Below are 20,282 nucleotides of genomic sequence, written 5' to 3'. Positions count from 1 at the left end.
CCCATGCAGTGTCTTTCTTGTTGTTTTGTTGATGGTTTCTTTTGCTGTGCAAAAGCTTTTTATTTTGATGTAGTCCCATTTATTTATTTTCTCCTTAGTCTCCATTGCCCTAGGAGCTGTGTCTGTAAAGATATTGCTACAACATATATCTGCTATTTTGCTGCCTATGGAGTCTTGTAGGATTTTTATGGTTTCCTGTCTAACATTTAAGTCCTTGCCATTTTGAGTTTATTTTTATGTATGGTGTAAGTTGGTGATCTAGTTTCATTTTTTTGCATGTATCTGACCAAATTTCCCAACACCATTTATTGAAGAGACTGTCTTGACTCTATTGTATGCTCTTGCCTCCTTTGTCAAATATTAATTGAGCATAATGGCTTGGGTCGATTTCTGGGTTCTCTGTTCTGTTCCATGAGTCTATATGTCTCTTCTTGTGCCAGTACCAGGCAGTTTTGAGAACCGTGGCTTGGTAATATAGCTTGATATCTGGTATTGTGATCCCTCCAACTTTGTTCTTCTTTCTCAGGATTGCTGTGGCTATTTGGGGTTTTTTATTCCAGAACAATTTTTGGAGAGTTTGTTCTAGATCTTTGAAGTATGTCATTGGTATTTTAATGGGGATTGCATTGAATCTGTAGATTGCTTTGGGTAGTATGGACATTTTAATGATGTTGATTCTCCCAATCCATGAACATGGTATGTTCTTCTATTTGTTTATGTCTTCCTCTATCTCTTTTTTCAATGTCCTGTCGTTTTCAGAGTACAGGTCTTCTACTTCCTTAGTTAAGTTTATTCCTAGGTATCTTAATTTTTTTGGCGCAATGATAAATGGGATTGGTTTTTTTATTTGTTTGTTTCTCTTTCTGTCAGTTCATTATTGGTATATAAAAAGGCCATAGATTTCTGGGTGTTAATTTTGTGTCCTCCTACATTAACGAATTCATTTATTAGGCCTAGTAGGTTTTTTGATGGAGTCTTTGGAGTTTTCTATGTGAATAAGGACAGTTTTACTTCTTATTTTCCAATTTGAATGCCTTTTATTTCTTCTTCTTGTCTGATCGCTATGGCTAGCACTTCTAGTACTATATCGAACAGGAGTGGTGAAAGTGGGCATCCCTGTCTTGTTCCCATTCTCAGGGGAAATGAGTTTACTTTTGCTCATTGAGTATGATGTTGGCTGTAGGTCTGTCATATAAGGCTTTTATTATGTCGAGGTATGATCCCTCTATTCCCTCTTTGCTGAGAGTTCTTATCAAGAAAGGATGTTGGATTTTGTAAAATGCTTTTTATGCATCGATTGATATGATTATGTGATTTTTTGTCTCTCAATTTATTTATGTGATGTATCACATTTATTGACTTGCGGATATTGTACTATCCTTGCATCCCTGAAATAAATCCCCCTTGGTCATGGTGTATGATCTTTCTCATGTAATGCTGAATCTGATTTGCTAGAATTTTGTTGAAGATTTTAGCATCTATATTCATCAAGGATATTGGCCTGTAGTTCTCTTTTTTTGTGGCCTTTATCTGGTTTTGGAATTAGGGTAATGCTGGCTTCAGAGAAAGAGCTTGGAAGTGTGCCTTCATCTTGAATTTTTTGGAATAGTCTGAGGAGGATAGGTTTTAGTTCTTATTTGAATGCTTGGTAGAAATCCCCTGTAAAGCTGTCCGGACCAGGGCTTTTGTTTGCTGGAAGATTTTTGATCACTGTTTCAATTTCTTCAGTAGTTATCAGCCTATTCAGGTTTTTTTATTCTTCCTGATTGAGTTTTGGGAGCTTGTATTTTTCTAACAATATGTCCATTTCATCTAGGTTGTCCATTTTGTTGGAATAGAGTTGTTCATAGTATTTTTTCATAATCATTTGTATTTCTTGGGATCAGTTGTTACTTCACCTCCTTCATTTCTGATTTTCTTTATTTGGGTACTCTCTCTGCTTCTTGGTGAGCCTGGCTACAGGTTCATCAATATTGTTTATGCTTTCAAAGAACCAGCTCTTTGTTTTGTTGATCTTTTGTATTGTTTGTTTTGTTTTGTTTTGTTTTGTTTTGGTCTCTATGTCATTTATTTCCACTCTGATCTTTATTATTTCCTTCCTTCTGCTTACACTGGGCTTTTTTTTTTTTTTTTTTTTTTTTTTTGCTCTCTTTCGAACTCTTTGAGTTGTAGGGTTAGATAATTTATTACCATTGTTTCTTTTTTTTGCAGTAGGCTTGTAGAGCTATGAACTTCCCTCTCAATACTGCTTTCGCTGTGTCCCATAGATTTTGGATTGTTGTGTTTCCATTGTCATTTTTTGCCATGATGCTTTTATTTCTTCTTTGATCTCTTTGGTAACCCAATCATTGTTTAATAGCATGCTATTTAGCCTCCAGGTGTTTGATTTTTTTCATTGTTTTTATTGTAGTTGATTTTTAATTTTATGCCATTGTGATCTGAGAAGATGCTTGATATGATTTCTATCTTTTTGAATTTGAAGAGACGTTGCCTGTGTCCCAATATGTGGTCTATCTTTGAAAATGACCCATGTGCACTTGAAAAGAATGTATATTCTGTAGCTTTGGAGTGAAATGTTCTGAAGATGTCAATTAATTCCATCTGATCTAGTAAGTAATTTAGGATTGATGTTTCTTTGCTGATTTTTTGTTTAGAGGCTTTGTCCAGTGGTGTTAGTGGCATATTAAATTCCCCTACTATGACTAGATTACTGTTAATCTCTCCCTTGATATCCTCCAGAAGTTGTTTTTTTGTTTGTTTGTTTTTTGGGGTTTATTTTATGTATTTGAGTGCTCCTGTATTGGGTGCATATATGTTTACCAGAGTTTTATCTTCTTGTTGAATTGCTCCCTTTAGTATTATGAACTAGCCTTCCTTATCTCTTGTTATGGCCTTCACTTTGAGGTCTAATTTGTCAGATATAAGTAGTGCTACCTCAGCTTTTTTTTCATTTCCATTCGCCTGAAAAACCTTTTTCCATCCCTTCACCATCAGTCTGTGTGAGTCCTTTGTTCTGAGGTGCGTCTCTTATAAACAGTAGATATATGGGTCATGTTTTCTTATCCACTCAGCTACTTTATGTCTTTTGATTGGGGCATTTAATTCATTTACATTTAAAGTTATTATTGATAGGTACTTGTTTGTCACCATTTTTATTCTTTATGACTGTGTTCCTTCTTCCCTTCCTATTTCTTCTTTTTACAGCAGACTCTAGCATTTCTTGCATTGCTGCTTTGGTGGTAATAAACTCCATTAGTCCTTTTTTTGTCTGTGAAGCTCCTGATTTCACCCTCAACTTTGATTGATAGCCTAGCTGGGTACAATATTCTTGGATTCAGACCCTTCCTTTGCATGACTTTGTATATTTTATTCCATTCCCTTCTGGCCTGATGTGTTTCTGTTGAGAAATCAGTTGCTAGTCTGATGGGAAATCCCTTGTACGTAACTTTCTGTCTTTCTCCAGCAGCCTTTAAGATTCTTACTTTGTCATTGGTGTTTGCCAATTTAATTATAATGTGCCTTGGCGTCGGTCTTTTGGGATTTATTTTGCTTGGGACGCTGTGAGCTTCTTGGATTTGTGTGGGCTTTTTCTTCCCTATATCAGGGAAGTTTTCTGTTATTATTTCTTCAAACAGGTTTTCTATTCCTTGCTCAGTTTCCTCTCCTTCTGGGACCCCTATTATGCAGATGTTGTTTCATTTCCTGTTGTCCCAAAGTTCCCTTAGGCTCTCCTCCTGTTTTTTAAGTGTTGTTTTTTTTCCAGTTGCTGCTCTGCTTGTGTATTTTTTCTTACCCTGTCTTCTAGCTCACTGATGTGGTCCTCCACTTCTTCCAGTCTACTGTTGATGCTTTCTATTGTGTTCTTTATTGCAGTTATGTCATTTTTTCATTTCTTTTTGGTTCTTCTTCATTTCCTCTTGGTTCGTACACATATTGTTGAATTTGTCTTCCATCCTTTCAGCATCCTTATGACCATTTCTCTGAATTCTTTTTCTGACATATTGCTTGCCTCCATTTTGTTTACATCCTTTTCCGGTGACTCCTCTTTTTCTTTCATATGGGGGCTGTTTCTTTGTCTCCCCATGTTCGCTCCACTCAGCGTGTCTGGTTATATAGCTCTCTCTCTCCCCTGCATTGACAGCTTTGTTTAATTCACCAGTTCCAGGTGGATGTTGTTCAATTCAGCTGTTCCTTCTATCTGCTCTGTGAGAAGGTGCAGGGCCCATCTGCGTATTTGGTGCTGCTTTGTCTCCCCCTGGACAAACTTTTTAGGTGCCCACAGCCAGGGAGGCTGGAGTCTTGGTGTTCGTGGGATCACAGCTGAGGCAGCTGGTCCCTGGGAGTTATGGTTGTAGGGTCGCGAGAGGTATCCGAAGTCTCCCCGGTTGAAGGTAAGGCTGGGCTTCTTATCACAGCCTCTCTCCCCTTCGTGATGGTGTGGTCTCTGTGGCAGAGCCGACCGATCTGGGAGAGATTTCAGCAGGAATAGAGACTGCCCGGTCAGAGGGGCCTGATCCACCAGTCCCCAATAGTCCTGTGGAATATGGCTGTCCTTCACTCACAAATACAGACTCTCCCTGCACACCCATGCACTCTCCTTTCGCTCTCTCACTCACACACTATCTTGCAGCCTGCCATCCCTTCAGCCACCATCTTGGATCCCCCCAACAAGTTATTATTTGCAAGAGTTATACTCCAGGTTTTCTTGTGTTCTTTCCATTACAACCCTGAGATGTGGGAAATATAACAAGCTACAGATGATCCGGAGAAGTTCTAGTAATCATCACCTCACCACTCCTGACTGAGCATTGGTATTATCATCAAATTAATAAGAATGCTGGACCAGGATAATTTAATATCCCTTCCAGTTTTACCCCTGGATGAATCTATGAAACACAGAGCAAGTTATTCAGCAGCCAGTCAACCTCTAATGTGGCCCTTGCCTTGATAACCTGCCTAGTATAAAACCTCCAGTTCTTACAAATCTGGGAACCACTCTTTGCTTCACCAGAACAACAGCTGTTACTTCATCAAGGGTGTGACCTCCCTTTGAGCATGTGACTTACCCCTGTCATTGTAATCTCCTGTTACTAATTTGTGTCTTCTAAGAAAGGCTTCTTCCAGTTGTCTTCACCTTCCAATCTCATCCTCAACCGTTTGTGCTATACTCTCCTTCCTACCTGAACTCCAAGCTACATTCAAAGCCAGTGAGTTTGACAGAGTTGGTAAAAGTCTAATTTGCTGGCACTTTGGCAAATATGAAACCAGCAGGTCCAGATGTGAGCTGTCTGATAGAACCCCAGTAACAAATGTTGACATTAAAGAATGCTTCTAACAACTAAAACTTCAAAGACTGCAGGTTGTCTCAAAGACATCTAAACCTCTTCTCCAACTTCTCCATTTTTCCAACAAAAGAGTGTATAAGTTACCTGGAGACAAGTCAAGTTATTCTAGGGTAGACAAAACAAGAAAGAGAAAAATCAGGGAAACCAAACATTAATCCTTTACCTACCACAATATGGTGTCCCAGATGCTTGGAACTTTGGACTCACTGACTCCCACCCCAGGAGTTTTCTAATATTTACAAAAATGAATCAAATGATGGAATTTGAGACTAGTGGAATATTCTATGCCAGCATTTTAGTCCTCTGAGGAAGTCCTAAATTTACCAATAATGAGAGGTATATTCTTGGATTCCCACCACTTACCTATAGACACACACATACATACACAACAATAACAACTTTTAATCAGCCCCACAGTACAAATCACCAGTGTGTGCCTTGTGCATACATAGTTTCTTCCAGGTGTATCCTGCTAGAAGCTTAGCAAGAAGAGGGAATTGCTGCAATGTCAGGGTCTAACTTGCTCTGACCAAGAGCAGCACTTCTCAATTCCAGTATCTCAGGTGTTCTTAGATCATCTCCCAGCCAAGGACTTAAATCAATATCAAGGCCTCAGGATTCATTTACAACCTCAGAATAAAACCTTGCACTAACATTTCCCCAGCCCAACTGTGCTTGCATTCTGAGTGCCCAGACAAATGACTGTAACCACCCTTTCCAGTCCTACCTCCGTAGCAATTGCCTCTTCTCAGAAAAAATAGCTGGGCCAAATTACAATTTTCATGGGCAATGAAAGCAGCTTAGAGCCAGACACTAGTCCTTCCCCAAATCACCACCACATACATTTTCCACACTATGGGCATATTTCTAACACTCAGCTCCAATTTGCTACTTCCTACCTCAAACACTGTCAGAACCCTGTAAAATAAGCCCAGCTGCCTCAACTTCACATTTAATTCTCTCTATGATCTCCCCAAAACAATCTCGTCCCCATCCAATGCCCTGCTGCTTGCCAAACTCTGAACCTTGGTCATTACAGTTCCCTAGGCATAAGCTGCCCTTTCTTCAGCTCTACTTGTGAACCCTTCCTATTTGTGAAGTCTCAGTCAAATGCCTCTCCTCCAGAAACCTCCTATAACTCCCTCCTTGTCACCTACCACTCTTAGTTTATGCAGAATTAATACCTCCCTCTTTTGTCCACCCACAGTACTTTTTATCATTTCTAAATGCCATAGCACATGCTGCCTGCATTATAATTATTTGAGCACCTGCCATACCACCTTTCACTAGGTTTGTAAGTGTTGATATTTTCATATTCCATGGAGTCTAGGATCATGGCTTACAAAGTCTTAGTTAACAAACATGTACTGAGTTAGTTATTTTTTATGTCTCTGTGATGAAACCTAATTTTCCTCACATTAATAGTGAGTTCTTAAAGAAATAGACAACACTTTTAGGCTCTGTTCATTTTAATAGATCTTGTTAGGGAAACATTGTCATGGATGGCTTTAAGGAAAACATCGGTGGCAGTAGATTAACACTCAACTATTCCTGGTTTCCTAGCCCAACCTCTAACATAGTACAGAAATTTCATCTCGTATCCCTCAATATTTCTCAGTTTCTCAGTGATTAGAAACTCGCTACCTCATACTGCTACTTGAGAAAATGAAACTGTATGGGGCCTGAACAATTTTTCTTCATTGGAGGCAAAGGGTAAAAGTAGTTTCTCTCTGAACAGTTAGCCTGAGAATAATTTATGGCAGTTAATTAAACCAAAGCATGATATTTTCTATTGTTAAGGGGGCTACCAATTATTTACTCATTCATTCCCCTTCATGTGCTTTGAAGCAGTTTTAAGTACATTGTCAAATGTCAAGCAGAGGTGAGTGGCAGCCTGGAATTAAGCAGTCTTTCTATGCCTTGGGCTCAGCTTCTCTTGGTCTGCTGGGCACTATGACTTAGAAATGAAATTCTGTTATGCTCTAGTGCTCTACACTTTTTTCAGAGTTCATTTTAATAAATTTATTGACATGTCAAGGGAGACAAAGTTGTCAAAGGTGGTATCAAATGGCCAAATAAATCAAAGCTTGATCTAGCCTCATTTCCCATTACTTTACTGTCTATCTCAAACATAACTAAGGTCCATTCACAAATCTCTGATGCTCTGCAAATGTCAGACAGACTTTAAGTTTCTTCTTGAAGTCTCTTCCTATCAAGTAATGGAACATATGCCTCTATTATTTCATATCTGGGAATTTGGTCTTTAAACACTATTCTGTAATAAAATACATTCAATACTTCGGCTTAGTTTCTCATGAAGTTGTACATAGAAATTATATAGAATTTGAAAATGAGAGCAACCATTTTCTACTTCCACCATTGTGGCAGATGTTGCTAATTAATCATAGCCCTTATATTAGTCAGGGTTCTCTGAGAAACAGAACCAATAGGAGATACATATGTATAATGAGATTTATTATTAAGGAATTAGTTAGCACAATTATGGAGGCAAGAAGTGCCAAGAGCTGTAGAGTGAGACCCAGGAAGAGGAAACATTTCAGTTCAAGTCCAAAGGCAGTCAGGTAGGAGGAAGCCTCTTTTACTCAAAGGAGGGTCATCCTTTCTGCCCTATTTAGGTCTTCAACTGATTGGATGAGGCCCACTCACACTAGAGAGGGTTAATATGCTTTACTCATTTTGCCAACTTAAATGTTAATCTCATCCAAAACACCCTCACAAAAATACCCAGAATAATGTTTGACCCAATATCTGCATACCCTATTGCCCAGTCAAGTTGACACCACTGCCGTCTTTCCCAGGGAGCCCAGACAGGCTTCAGATTTCATCAGGACTGTGCCCCAGTCAGTCACTCCCAATCAACCAGCGATGGAACAAAGGTTAAAACCTATTTGCTATCTTAGAGTCTAGTAAAAAGTCAGACTAGGTCACTGAAAAGAATCATGAGTGCTAGAGGTGGTCAGATCTATGGTTCATTAAGCTCAATCCTATTATAGAAACAACTACAAACAAAGGACTGGAGGGACTTCAGTGTCCTGTTTGACATCAACCTTAAAAGCTATCTTCCCTTGGTACCTCTAATGCAGTGGTTCTCAACCTTTTTAATGCCGCGACCCTTTAATACAGTTCCTCATGTTGTGGTGACCCCCAACCATAAAATTATTTTTGTTGCTACTTCATAACTGTAATTTTGCTACTGTTAATGAATCGTAATGTAAATATCTGTGTTTTCCGATGGTCTTAGGCGACCCTGCTAGCGGTTCTCAACCTGTGGGTCGCGACAAAAATAATTTTATGGTTGGGGGTCACCACAACATGAGGAACTGTATTAAAGGGTCGTGGCATTATAAAGGTTGAGAACCACTGCTCTAATGGATCTGCAGGTCATAAAACCATACCCAAGGCCATCTTGAATTCTAGTTTTCAAATGAGCAATAATTAAGCCAGTGGAAGTCTTCAGGCATGTGAAAGGGTGAGGCTGGTTCTTGGCAAGTGATTTATAGACATTTAATTGAGATTTCTTAGTGCTCTCAATGATATGAGTTTGAAGCAAATGGTGCTTTCATTTTGCTGGCTTTGCATTTTTACTTATAATGCCATTCTTTCTGGATTCATAATTCCCCTTGCAGAATCTATAGATGCAATAGACACATATTCTTTCAGAGTTAACAACAGGTATTGAGTGCTTACTGTGAGTGATATATGTTATTTAATTTGCAACTCCCCTGTACATAACACCACACACACACACACACACACACACACACACACACACACACACACCACAGGAGGAATGATTCTACTGCAGGATAGCCTCCTGGCTCCCTGTCTCTAGTCACTGTGGTCTTTTCTATCATGTCCAAAAATACAGATCATCCCTCCCATCCTAATGATTCCTTCCCTTTTCTACTTGACTTTTCTCTTTAGCATTTACCACCATCTAACTTGGTGTTTATTTTACTTATTTTTCTTATTTATTGTTTTTATCCATCACTAGAATGCAAGCAGGGAGGGATTTTTGATGTTTTGTTCTTTGCTGTATTCCCAGCATCTAACACAATGCCCAGCACATAGTAGGCACTTAGCATATTTGTGAAATAAATGAATGGATAAACTCTGAGGTAGGTGTCATTATTACCATTTTACCAATAAGGACATGCAAGTGCAGAGAGATCAAATAACTTTGATCTCAAGGTAATAAACACCCCTCAAAATGCAAGGAATCTCTGTCCATGTGCCTAGTATGTGTTCCTGGGACTATGTTAAATCCTTAGTGATTAACAGGGCGCGGCTCCTCCAAGAGTCTATCTCTAGCAATGTGTTTTAACCAAAGGACAGCAGCAAATATATTCCAGGCAGGTAAACTCACATTAATTTCATTCAATTCCATAACAAGAATGACTTGCATTTGTAAAGCTCTTAAGTCTTTTTCAGGTCTAATTTAACATCACCTTTGTGAAGTGAACTGGACTGGCAGCATAAACTCCACTTCACAATAGAAAAGAAAGTCACAGGAAATCAAACCAGCCATGTGATTTGTTCAAGATCAAACATCAAATGACAGTACTGAAGCTGGAATTTGGGTGAAGCATGAATTCGAATCAGACAGGGCTGGCACCAAACCCATACCTTGTCTCTTCTAGCTATGTGACTGCGGGAGGTTAATTAACCTCTCTGAATCTCTCTCTTTATCGCTAAAATGGGGACTCTAAGCCATCACAGGTAGTGGGGGAAAGTAAATGACGTGATGTATGTGATGCAGTAAGCCCAGTGACAGGGATATAATAAGAATGCCCCAAATGTTATCTTTCATTCCTGTCCCTGCCCTCATCCCTTCTTTTCTCCCTGTCTCCTCCAGTGGTCGGCAAACTGCGGCTCGCAAGCCACATGCGGCTCTTTGGCCCCTTGAGTGTGGCTCTTCCACAAAATACCACAGCCTGGGCGAGTCTATTTTGAAGTGGCGTTAGAAGAAGTTGAAGTTTAAAAAATTTGGCTCTCAAAAGAAATTTCAATCGTTGTACTGTTGATATTTGGCTCTGTTGACTAATGAGTTTGCCGACCACTGGACTATACCAACTGTCATTAACTCACAATAAACGCACACCTTGTTTTACTGCCCCTCACTTTATTGCACTCCACAGATGTGGCATTATTTTACAAATTGAAAGGCAACACCCTTCACCAGCAAAAATATTACAACTGACTACTTTATTGCAGTGGTCTGAAACCAAACCTGTAATATCTCTGAGGTAGCCTGCATTCTTCCAGCCAGAACAATTATATAACTCTGGATGGAGACAGTTTTTATGGACTTATTTTAAAGGCTGATCTACATTTCAGTGAATACATCAGTAACTCAGAGAATTCAAGACCCAGTCGGGTATTGCACAGTCTAAATGCCGGATGTACTTATGAGGCCAAAGTACGTGTGATGAGAGTTAGGAGCACCTGCTGATTTTCCCAAATAAAACCTAAGATACTGTGGTTTCGTTGATGGCCTTCTGTGAGAAGCATTTTTCACTATAAAAGTGCAGTTCTTTGGTACAGGTTACAGCACTCCTCATGCCTTCCAAAAGAACTGTCAGTTTTATACTTCATTGAACAGATTCATTTTTATATTAATTGGTATTTTCTCATCTTTTGCCCATAGTGTTTATATGCACAGTATACCCCTCAATAAAACATGCCTAATGACAGGGATCTGGTGCTCTGGCATTGGCAACAATGTTTAGTTAAAAGCATGGAGTTTATTATAAGCGCAAAACAGTACTGAGTTGTAAAAACTAAGGCCATTGTGAAACGCTAAAGGACTCCCATAATGGTTTCCAAAATCCAATTCCACTGCTGAATTCTAGGGAATGCCTTTGTCTGGTGCAGCGGAGATTCATGTCCTTATCACACTATACACACCACCTGGCAGACCCAGTGTACCTTTGACATTCACTGACACTGTTTAAAGGGACTTTGCTATGGTCGGTAACCTAGTGGTCACCAGACATAATAAACTATTATTTATACTGTTTCTGATCACCTTAACACATCACTCTTAATACAGCAGCAAAGGGAATAATTATATTAAAAAAGGAAACATAATTGCTTTATGGTTAAACCTTAATTTTTGCTTATGAACACTGACAAGGCTAATCAGCTCTGTGCTTGACATGATTTCAGGCTGGTTAGCCTAGCCCTAGCCCAGCTAAGCCCAAAGCTCCCACTCTCACTCCTGGTTCCATCTCAGACCCACTCCCCATCACCATGTGCCTGACCACAAACATTTCCGACCATGACTTCCCTGTTACTGCAATATTTGAGCAGTTTGTTAAGTTATAAGACCATCCCTGGCAGTTTTTGGCGTGCGCATGCACACGCATACACACACACACACACACACACACACACTCACTTTCTCTTTTCATAGTCACCTTTCTACTGTGAAATCGTTACTCACCTACCCCTGTCCTGCAATGTATCTGGCTGTGGCTTTAACCATCTTCTTATTTCAGTAGTCCCTTTAATAAAGTCTTTCCTTACTAATGTCCAGACTTTTTTTTTTTTTTTTTGCTTTGACAACAGTAATAGTTGGCTAGTGTTCATTTCCTGATTCAAAACATCAGATTGACAGATTTCTCAAATAGAAGCACAAAAGCCAGTAGGAGCACTCACTACTCTGGACACTGGGTTAACGTCTCTGATTCACCGCCAGGCTCTGAGCTGTCTGAGAGCACAAATATATTTGACTTGTCTCATCATTTTACCTCAGCACCTAGCACAATACCAAGTACAGAGTAGATATTTTAATATATGACTGTTGGATGAATTAGCAAATTATTTTAGATCAATGATACGAATTCCTATTTTGTCGTGTACGAGGCATTGTTCTTTGTGCTTAAGATACATTATAAACCAAACAAGCAAAAAACACCTGTCCTGGTAAAACTCATACAATAAATATCCTATATAATAAAAGACTAATATGCAAATTGTCCCCACGGGTGGGAGTTCAACCGACCAGGAATTAGATGTGCGCTGACCACCAGGGGGCAGCACGGAACATGACAGGCTTTGGCAATGCAGCACTGGCAGTGGGAGCAATGGAGACGCTGCCGGCCCCAATGGGCCCTGACGAGTATGGGACTGCTGTGGGATGGTGGAGCAGGTGAGCGGGTGGCGCCAGGCCAAGGTGGGTGCAAGCGGGGGCCCCAATCGCCCTGCCAGTCACCCCACAAATTGGCCCTGATCGCCAGCCAGGCCTAGGGACCCTACCTGTGCACGAATTTCATGCACCGGGCCTCTAGTAATAAATAAAAGCATGCAGCATGTTAAATGACCCAAGTTAAGGAGGTCAGGGGAGGAGAACACAGGATGAATAGAATCAGTAATTGGGGTTTGGTGATGAATGAGTTGCCATTTTACATAGGATGGTCAGGAGAGGCCTGAAGGAAAAGGTGACAATTAAATGAAGAGTGGATGGAGCTAAGGGAATTAGCTCTCCAGAAATCTGGTAGAAGATGCAGAACAGCTGGTGCAAAGGCCCTAAGACAAGAGTATTCCTAACAGATTTGAAGAAGAGGAAGGAGACACTCTCATGGTTGAAGCAGAGTGGGTGGGAGAGCAGGAGGAGGTGAAACTAAACAAAGGGGTGGATTATTGTAAGATTGTGGCTTTTACTCTGGACAAAATGGGGAGCTAATGTAAGTTTTATAAAACATAATCATATGATTTGACTTTCAAAGGACCAACCTGGCTGTAATTAGGAGTAAACCAGAGGGAGAAAAGAGAGTAACAACAAGGAGACTACTTAGGATGCTCTTGCAATAACCCCAGTGATACTGTGATGGCTCTGACCAAGGTGATAGCTGGACAAGTGGTGACACCTCATTAGAGTCTGGAGGTAGTCTGAAAATAGAACTAACATATTTTTTGGTGTTCACCCTTATATATTAACATTCATATATATTAGAACAGATTCATGGTTTTCCCTGTAATAATATGCTCCTTCTACTCTTTAATGGTCACCTTTTCCTTTGTATTTCAACTTGGAAGGAATTGGGATAAAAAGCATTGGGAATTGGCATAAAATCCTGGTTATGCCTCTGGGAATGTATTGAGCATGGAAATATCTTCCAATATGCAAGGCAGTGTGGAAAGGGGGAAAAGGTTGAGAACTTCACTACTGAACAACTTACTAAAGGCTCCAGGCAATTGGGCTGAGCCCTACTTCTGCTCTAGCAGCCAAATTAGTTAAATTCTCCAACCAATTTCTCCACAGCATCCACTTTTTAACCAAAGACTTAACTGATTCTCTACTGTCTCCTACTTGACTTTTCCTTCCTTGGGACCCCTCAACATACTCTGAGTATTTAAAATTCCTCATTTTGGACTCATGTGTTGGGTTTATTTTCAGTGTTCTTTATGAAGGCAGCGTCTCTGTGGAAAATCCAGCTGCACATGTTTTATTTAATAATATCACAGTCAATTAGAAACACATTTTGGGGGAGAAAGGCAGAGTTCAATGGGATGGCCACATGGAGGAGAGTGTAGGAGGGTAAGTACAGAAGGGAAATGCCTGCTATGTGCTATCTCTTCAAAAGGCCCCTGCAACTGGGCCATTCTTTGTTAGGCTTTACTTTCATTCATGCTCATACCTTTCCAGGCTGGGAGGGCCCCTGGAGGATAGCCTCATGCAGCCTATTCATTCAGAGTCTCTTCTTTGAAATGAGCCTATAGAAGATCCCTAGACTGACGTTACTGGGAAACAGTAATGCTTTTCAATGAGGAATAATATATCCCAAAGCATCACTTTTTCATTTGTTAGATTTTTTTAAAGTCATAAACAATTTAGAGTCATTATCTTCCGGACAGATTTGGAGATGTCATACAAAGCTTCCATAGGTACAAATTAATCAACAATCTTCACTTTGAATGAAACTTTTAGGCTCCCCAGTGAGAACCAAAGTCATATTTTAACAGAACACCATGCAGATTTCAGTGTCTTATTTTTTGTTTACTAGAATTGTAACTTTTCATCCAGAATAGAGCATATTCTTTGATAATAGAAGGGCAGAAAGCATAATATCTCTCTATATTTTGTATAATATGTTTGTAATATAGTCATTTGAAATAAAAATAATTTTCACTTATATTATGTCCTTATTCCTATGACAATTCTGTCATAAATGTATCATTACTCCCATTTTGCAGGTGAAGAAAGTGAGGCTGACGTAAGTGTCTTTCTCAAGAGCATATAAGAGATATTAGGTGGTACAGCAGAGTAGAATCCAGTTCTGTCACACTCTTAATCAGTGTCATCAAGTTCCTGAGGGGTTCAGGATTCAATAAATGTATTTCTGCAATAAGTATCTTGCACTACCATCACTTAATATACCTAAACACACTTACAATGGCTATACTTGGCAGCTAAATGCTTCTAGGAGAGGATGAGCTAAGTATCTTCCATTTGTCTCTCCAGAGTTACAATGACCTGCACAGTCTGACTCATCAGGCTCCCTTGCCCTCTAGCTTTTCCTTTGGGTTTGGCTGGTGGGTAGTACAAATTGAACAGAGAGAGGAGAGAATATGAGGCGGGTTATCTGCTCCTTTGGCTCCTTCCCTGCAGGGTTGCCACAGATGGCCTTCATCTTTCAGATACTACAGCTGCTGTTACGGAGCTCTCACTGTCTCTATCCAGGGATAGCCTCTCCACTGCCTCTCTTTTCAAGGTTAGGGGTGGGTAGAGGATGTGGCAGTTACTAACCCCAGGTTCTGCAATGCCCCTAATAGATTTTCTACATACTGGCCCCACTTTTCTAAATAACTCCTTTATTAAACTCTCCATAAATTATCCAATTTGAGTATGCCATCTGTTGCCTGCTGAGACCCTAACTGATACAGGGAGCTTCTTGGTGATTTTGTTATCATAAGAGGGATTAGTGGTTAAATTCCTCTGGAAAATAATTCCTAAGCAAATGCTCCATTAATGAGAAAATCAAGCTGTTGTTGATGCAGAGGAAATGAAGACAAATGGAGCACAGTAATATCAGCTTCACAAATGTGGTGAATCCTGCCAGTGTTTGACTAAGGGTTACAGAAGTCACCTGTGAGATAACCAGCTCTGACAAGGGCAGAGTGACCAGCCAATCCATATCTGTCTCTCATGCTGGCCTCACTCACATGCCCAGAACAATTGGTCAAAATCCCCTATTAGGAGAGGCAGAGAACCACATAGTAATAATACTAATCTATATATATAAACAGGCAGTGACCATGATGACTGAAACGACTGTTCGACCGGTCACCATGCGGTGCTACCATAGATGCATAGACACAAGTAAAGTGTATGAGTGAACTAAGAATGAACAAGACAAATGCTTGTTTCATGGAGCTTGCACTGTAAGAAGGTTAGGTCAGAAATGAGAATTCAAATTGCCACCAGCACAGACCTGAGGTGTCGCTTCTCAGAGCAGCCAGAGATATACCCGGTAGCGGACTGGGGACGTGACTGAAGGGCTGGCACTGACATGAAGGTGGGGCCGTTCTGGATTTTCTAGAGGAGCCAATGGCTGCCTAGGAGGTGGAGCTTTTGACGCTGACTGGCATAGAAACCAACCAATCAGAACCAAATCTGGGTGAACTGCGAGGAGCCAATGGCTGCCTAGGAGGTGGAGCTTTTGACACTGGCATAGAAACTGACCAATCAGAACCTAATCTGGGTGAACTGTGAAGGCAGAACCTAAGGTGGGGGCTGAAGAGGGGTTTTAAGGGCAACAGCTGTTTGGTGTAAGGTGTAAGAAAGCAGTTCCATTTTTTAATAACCAGTTTGGCAGTATAGTGCATATGGCTGGCTATCAGTCCAGATATAGGGGTTATGTATTTTTGTCTGCAAAGAGCATCTCCTCCTGCTGAAAAAGGCTTTCCTCCCCCCATTTAAGCAATCCTATCCTATATAATCTATCTATACTACTAAAAGGGTAATATGCTAATTAGACCGGATGGACCAGCCATCTTCCGGATGTCCGACTTCTTTACAGACAAAGCCATGGTGGTGGGGGCCAAGGCAGAGGCAGTTAGGGGCGATCAGACCAGCAGGAGAGGGCAGTTGCGGGCATTAGGCAGGCAGGCAGGTGAGTGGTTAGGAGCCAGCGGTCCTGGATTGTTAGAGGGTGCAGGCCGGGCTGAGGAACACCCCCCATGCACGAAGTTCGTGCACCAGGCCTCTAGTCTATATATATAAAAGCCCAGCGACCGAATGGCAGAACGACCAGAACGACTGGAACAACCGATGGCTATGATGCGCACTGAGGCAGCCAACTGGCCTGATGTGAGCCCCAATCGCCTCCCCCACCGGCCTGGCCCCTGATCGGCCCCCAACACCCCAATTGGGGGCCGGGCTGTCTGGTCAACCACCCACATCCTTTCCCCGCTGCCGGCCCAGCCCCAATGGCCCACATCGGAGTAGGCCGGCCAGACCCCACCTGTGCACCAGGCCTCTATCTATATATATTAGAGACTAATATGCAAATTGTCCCCTTGGGAGTTCGACCAGGAGTTTGATGGCTCACTATAACATGTGCTGACCACAGAGGGTGGCGAAGAACGAAGGAAGGCCCCGGCCGGCAGCCGGCAGCCGGCAGCCGGGAAGGGAGGCACTGACCAGTTGCTGGAAGTAAGGCCCTGGCTGGCAACTGGAAGGCCCCAATCGCCCCTGACAGACCCTACCCATGCATGAATTTCATGCACTGGGCCTCTAGCATGAATAATAATTATATCAGTAGCTCTTTTATGCACTTCATGATTAACATAATTTTAAATAGGTAATAGGTAATTTGAGGATCAGAGAGGTTGAGTAACTCAGTCAGAGTCACACAGCTAGAAAGTAGTGGAGCCAGAGTGTAAAACTACTATGACGTTTACTAAATTGCTGACTGAACCCTAGTATTTCCCAGAATTCCTGTTCTTGACTCTTGTTTCTAATACTGCTTCCTATGCTGGTTGGGTTCCTGGCCTATTTCCACTTCCTTTATCTTATAATGTGACTTCATTTCTTCTCCATTTCCATCATGAGATCAGTAGTCAATCGCCATTTCCATGACCAGATACACTCCTCTCACTCAGATCAGTTCTACAGATGGCTCAGAAATACAGTACCTGTCTCTCAGAGGTTTTGTTTTGGTTGTTTTTTTTTGTTTGTTTTTTTTCCCTAAGTCAACATTGTTAAACCCAATCAAAATCCTTGCCACACTCAAATCATATTCTTTGAAAATCTATTTTCCTTGCAGAAATTGTCCAGAAAAAAAAAATGACATCAAAAAGGTGTCATAGATGACCAATAGCTTTCAATAGCAAAGGCTGAAGCCCTTAAAAGCCAAACTTAGTGCTCAGAATTTAGCTGAACTTCTGAAAAACAACCAGCCCTGCAGTGGTTAAATCCCAGAATTTACAGTCTTGAAGATTTAGGGAAGGGCTCCTATATAAAAATTAAAAATTCCAAAACCACCCAAATCCAAATTACCTTTTTTCTCACTAGCCTGCCTATCTCTGAAAAATTATCATTGCTGTTTTCTTTTGCATTCATGTTTGTTAAACTTTCAAATTACCACTAAAACTTGCAAACTTATCAAATAACAATTTTCTGATATTTGTCAAATAACTTGTAAGCTCCTTACTGGGACCTAGAAATTGCTAAGTGAATAATAAACCCTAGGCTCTGGGATAAATCATTGGAAAAGACAGTCATTCTCTGACTGATTTCACTTAGCATAATTCCCTCAAGGTCCAGAGAGTAGAAAAGTGGTTGCCAGGAGCTGGAATGGGGCAGAGAGAAAGGAATAGGGAGAGGTTGGTAATAGGATGTAAACTTTCAGCTGTAAGATGAATAAGGTCTGAGAAGCTAATGTATACCATGACTATAGTTGATAACACTATGTTGTATAATTGAAATCTGCTACTAGTGTTTAACTTAAATGTTCTCTCACACACAAGAAGGATAAATATGTGAGACGATGAGAGTGTTAATTAACTAGGTGGGGAATCCTTTCATAATGTATGCATATATCAAATCATAATGATGTAGACTTTAAATATCTTATAATTTTATTTGTCAATTATCTATAATAATAAAAGCATAATATGCTAATTAGACCAGATATCCTTCCAGATTAAGCCGGGGCTGTGAGGGAAGCCCAGGTCCTGGGTGCCAGAGGAAAGCTGGCACTGGCAGCTGGGTGAAAGAAGGCGTACTCTTGCACAAATTTCATACATCGGGCCTCTACTACCCAATAAAACTGGGGGGAAAAGGACTTGTTTGCCTCAAAGATTGCATTCTTGCACCAGAATTAGAGTTGGATATTACAATAAGGGGGAAATAATTCTCAGGAGTTCCCTGCAAAGATTGTATTTTATTCTTTTGACATTCATTCAAACACACACACAAATTTTATTTACTTTCTTTGTGATTTGTCTGAGAGCAGATTCACCTATGGAGCTAATTAAAAGGATAAATTTCCAGACTCCAATCCCTGAATCAGAATCCTTCACAAGTTACTCTAACCCCAATCCTCCAATAATAGTGACATGGCCATCTAAAGGCAAGGTGGCCATTCTCCCCGAAGATCTCCTGAAAGAAGAACTTTCACTGAGAGTTCTTATAACCTTGTCTGGCTAATCAAGCCCTAAAAAGTAGTAGACACTCAACATTCCACCTTGATCCATACACCCAAAGCCTGAAAGAGAAATTATAATCAAGAAATCATTAAACAGATTTCCCTATAAACGTGATCCTAGCAATTGCTACTTGTACTAAATATTTGAATTACTGAGATAATTTCATAACCAAGGGAGGCTTTAAAAGAATGTCTCAGCTCCTTATAACAGCTCAAAAGTGTAGGTATGTGCCTTTCCAGAAAGTAGAACACTGATCAGAATATCCAAAATACAATCGATCTTTATGGAACTGATGTGCCCAGATGGTTGATATTCCCCATAAAATATTAATGCCACACCACTAGTACTGCAAGTAATTTTTTGCTAAGTCTAGTTGAACAAGTGTATTATTCAAAAATGAGCAAATAGGTGGAAAAGCTGATCCAGCTGTTAAGTACAGATATACTCTTAAATTTTTAAGTGATTAAGTCAATATATGCATCATAGGCCCACATCTTGTTGAGGCTTCAATGTGGAAATTGATCAGTACTGACCTGGGTCGGCCTTGATAGGGAACAACTCAAATATCCAGAGGTTCTTGTTGTAGCATACATTTGTTAATTTTATACACCTGACCAAGAATCTAATCTCACCTGTGAGCGTGTTCAGCAGGGCATTCTACTGAAGGCTAAGGAAAGGGAATGAGATGCTAAGCATTGGGTTGTCTGCAAGATTTCACATTTCAACAAATGCAGTTTTATGACGGAAGTATGATTTCAGTAATCATTCTATAGTTAAGGGAAGTAACACCAGTGTTATGTTCAAACCAATTTAAAATGGAATTTAGGTTTGGGTCAGTCCACTGTAAATTCAGAAGGGGAAAAAGATGTCTGCCAGAAAATGTACTTAAAGGAGGCCAAGGGCTAACTCTACAAACTAATATAAAAGTAAACATTACTCATCTTAAGGGTATAGTTCTTTTTTTAAAATATGTTTTTATTGATATCAGAGAGAGGAAGGATGAGGGGGAGAGAGAGAGAATCATTGATCAGCCACCACCAGCACCCCCACTACTGGGGATCAAGCCCACAACTCAGGCATATGCCCTGACCTGGAATTGAACCATGATCTCCTGGTTCCTGTATTGACACTCAGCCACTAAGACACACCAGCCAGGCAAAAGTCTAGTTCTTATGGTCCCTTGAGGTTTGTTTTTAAACCTCATACCAAATACCTGGGAACACATTTTGCACAAACCTTGTTTTCATGGAATTGTTTCTC

This window comes from Plecotus auritus (assembly GCF_963455305.1).
Source record: "Plecotus auritus genome assembly, chromosome: 9".
Taxonomy (NCBI): domain Eukaryota; kingdom Metazoa; phylum Chordata; class Mammalia; order Chiroptera; family Vespertilionidae; genus Plecotus; species Plecotus auritus.
Note: the sequence above shows the minus strand (reverse complement) of the source record.